Below are 3,809 nucleotides of genomic sequence, written 5' to 3'. Positions count from 1 at the left end.
CACCCAGATGGAGGCAACGGCCCCGGCACTGTGTTCTGTCGGCGCGCTCAGGCTGGCACGTTCTTTAAGTCTGGCCATCCTGCGACAGGAACCGGGGTGTGCCGAGGACCTGGGAGGTGCGGTCCCTGTATTGAGAACTGGCTGTCTATAAGCTCTGGGCCCCTGTCTCTCCCAGAAAGGCCCTAGGACACTTGCTTGGATGTGGTGCACCGGCCTTGCTGGTCACACGGACCAGGCCGCCTTTGTAAGTTCTCCAGCGCTGAGTTAGAGTTCTTGTAGCCCACATGTCAGCTGGCATCTCCCGGCTCCTGGCATCCCCAAGGAGATGCTGGCTCACGGCCCTGTTCCACGCAGACCCTCCCGCGAAGGATGCATGGAAATCTCCAGTCTCTGAAATCTCTGGGCTGGGGGGAGGGGAGTCGCTCCCACAGCCAGCTTCCCACATCAACTGTATTTTTGTCTCCTGCTCTGTGCCTGGCAGGTGCTTCCTTATGCCCACTTGAGTGATACCCAGACAGACACTCAGCCTTGTTTCTCTGCCAGTGAAGCGGCCCAGGGTGTCCCGGGCCATCGCTTTAGCAGAACTTCTGTAGGCAAGTGGTGGGTCACCATGGAGTTCCTGACACCGAGCTGCGTGCAGACAACTTACACCCTCACCTTTGCTCTTCCTGTTAGGAAAGCCCTTTTGGCCAGCCCACCCCTTCACCCCGTGTAGTCCTCAGCCTCCGCCACCTAGCTGACTCTTCTCTCTCTCTTCGCTCCCTCTCCCTCCCTACCATCCTCTTCTGAACTCACCTAGAAGTGTTTGGCAGAACAAAGGGTCTTTATAGGAGAGGACACCTCTTCCTTGGAAGCCTGTTACACTTATAAATAGCACAGAAATGGCCTTCCTTTACAGAATTGTTTTAAGGAGCCCGCAATTCCCCACCTCCAGTGCTGATGTTGAATTCCAGGCCCCCCGGACAGCCTGGTCGCTGACGGGGGCTCCCTCCCCTGACTGCCCCTGGAAGTTTGCCCCCTCCCCACAAACCTGGGTGCATGAGGATGCCTCGGGTCCCTCATCTGGGTCCTCCCCACGTCGTAGTGTGCTGACCACGTCCTCCCTTGGGTCTCCCCTGTATGCAGGTACGCTCTAAGAATTCTCTTCTCTCCTCCTCCTCCTCCTTTGTTACATTAATGTTAAACAGTTTTATATTTACAGAGGAGTCGAGTGGAGAGTATGGAGAGTTCCCACGTACTCTCCCAGTCCCCCTGCACAGTTTCTCCTATTATTGTCGTCGTCTTACCTAACCAGTAGGGGACGTTTGTCGGAATTAATGGAACGATACTGGTACATAATCACAAACCGAAGTCCGCAGTTTGTTCAGACTTCCTAGGTTTTTACCTAATGTTCCAGATCCCAGCGGCCTGCCATGTTAGATGGGGTGCCACGTCTCCCCGGGCTCCTCTCGGCTGTGCTGGTGTCTCAGACTCTCTTGTTTTCGATGAGTGCGGCCATTCTTGTGGGACGCCCCTCTGGGGGACCCTCCGTGCTGTGTCGCTCACAGCTAGAGCAGGGCTCCGGGTTTCTGGGAGGAAGCCCCACTCTCATCAGATCACAGCAGCGGCCGCACACACGGTCAGTAGGACGCCTGGCTGCTGACGTTGGCCTGGATCACCTGGTTCCTCCCGACCCAAGAAGTCCCTCCTTCTTGTCCCTCTTCCCACCCACGGTCTTTGAAGGAAGAGAGGGCACAGCGCGCACTTCTGGGGTGCACAGTCCTCTCCCCCTGCTCAAGGGCAGACAACCGGCATGGATTCCTTGGAATTCCTCTGCGTGGGAGAGTTGTCTCTGCTCTCCCTTATTACTCTGTTCGGTCATGTATTTACACCAGCGTGGACTCGCGGGGATTTACTGTGTACTTCGGTGCGCGATCCGGTGCTCCCGCTCGGGCAACGCGGGCTCCCGCAGCTGGGCTCCTGGCCCTTTGACAACCCGTCTGTGGGCGCGCCTGTGCGTTTCATCACTTTCTTTGTGGCACAAGATGCTCTCTTCTCTTTTTTTTTTTTTCATCCCCACTCTTGGCTATTCCTGGTCCTGTTCTCAATTCTTTGTGTTTATAAAGAAAAATGCCTCAGCTGCCTGGGGCCACGCGTGTCCAGCTATTTCCCGCGGGTGGCCCATGACCGCGCCACCCCTTCCTGGCTGGGGCGGGGGAGCGTGTGTTCATTCAGTCACTCCTGCGCCCCCCCCCCCCGCATCCCCCCCCCACCGAGTGGCCGTCCTCCTGGTCCCCACAGACTGACCTGGACAGGTGGAGCGCTGGGGTGGAAGCACACAGAGGGGTGCGGGACGGGAGCCCAGGCCTTCCCCCGCCTGGTGCAGCCCCCTTGCCCTCGAGGAGGAGCCTCGTGGGCCTCCGCCTGGAGCACCCCCGAGCGGACGCAGACCCCCACCCTTGGCTCCCCGCGGGGAGACGCTGCTGTGGACCCCTTGGCCCCGTTGCCGACAGGCCACGGCCCAGCCTCCAGCTCTGCCTGCGTGGGGGTAACTTCACACAGGGGCCGTGCATGCGTGGGGGTAACTTCTGCAACAAGCCCCGTGGCCCTGTGCGGGCTCTGAGGTCTGTTTCCCCGGGAGAAATTGTCTGCTGTGAGCAGGGGGAGGTGTGACCAGCGTGGAGCTGATTTACTCACCGCAGGACTGCTTTTGGTGGGTTTTCAATGACATTCAACAATGGGAAAAAAATAACACAAACCTAAACCGCTCTATTTTTATGAGAGGGTATGCATATTTATATATCAGTCTCATATTTAAATGTTCCAGTTTGGGCTATGGTTTTTTGAAAAAGTACTATTTTTTTTTCCTTTTTATAGAAACAAAGTTCACTTTGAATTGAGGCAGTTTTTTTTTTTTTTTTTTTTAAAGAAAAGGCTGCATTTGAACTTTAGAAGTAAACGAGTGTCTGGTCCGTAGCAACCACAGGAGCACGATTTCAAGAAATCCTGTGGGACCCTCCCAGAGCTGGAACGGCGTGGTTGTGTGCTGTGTTGCTCATGGTCGAACGTCATTGTCACTGGGGCCTGTGGTCCTGACCACAAACATGTGACCGAGGACACAGATGAAACCGAGCTGAGTCAGACCTCCTGCCCGCCTCAGCGCTGGCTCTGCAGAAGGCCAAGCCCAGAAGACTCTGGCCCACCCATCACCGGGCCCCTCCCGCCTACCCGGCCGGTGCCCCCGCTTGGGGCCAGGGCTGTGGTCCGTGCCAAGGGCCACCCCACCCCTGGGCCAGACTCCACAGGGTCTGACTCTTGAAGGGGGTGGTGCAGAAAGTGGCAGAGCGTGACTGGGGAGTGTGGCCACGTGTGGCTGAGCCCAGCAGGTCCACGGAGGAGCCTGGCTCACTTCTGCCCAGTGGGTCATATGCTGTCCCAGGTGTAAGTCAGGCCCAGCAGGAGGGGGGACTTTAAATTCTCCCCTTTGCTCCAGTGGTGGGCCAGAGCCTGGCTCGCATTTAGCTCTGGAGGGAGGATGAACTCAGCTTTTTGGATGCTGGGGGGGAGGAAAATGCTCCATGGAAATCCATGTTCCACCAACTGGCTCATGTCGTGCTCTCAGAGTTACCACGAGACGGGGCCCACTAGTCACTTTGTTAAGTAAGCACAGTCACGGAGCGGCTCCGAGCGCCAGGTGCAGGGTGAAGTAAGTTGCAGGTTTGCATGACCTCACTAGAGCCCCAGCACGTCCCTGTGAGAAGATGACAAAGCAGAAGCTTGGGGAGGTTGGCGAGCAGGGGGCTGGGATTCCGGCCTGGACCGGTCTTCGT

This window comes from Ursus americanus, chromosome 28 (genome assembly GCF_024610735.1).
Source record: "Ursus americanus isolate L20-20 chromosome 28, mUrsAme1.1.p, whole genome shotgun sequence".
NCBI lineage: Eukaryota > Metazoa > Chordata > Mammalia > Carnivora > Ursidae > Ursus > Ursus americanus.
The sequence above is the reverse complement of the archived record's forward strand: the minus strand, read 5'-3'. Positions refer to the sequence as shown.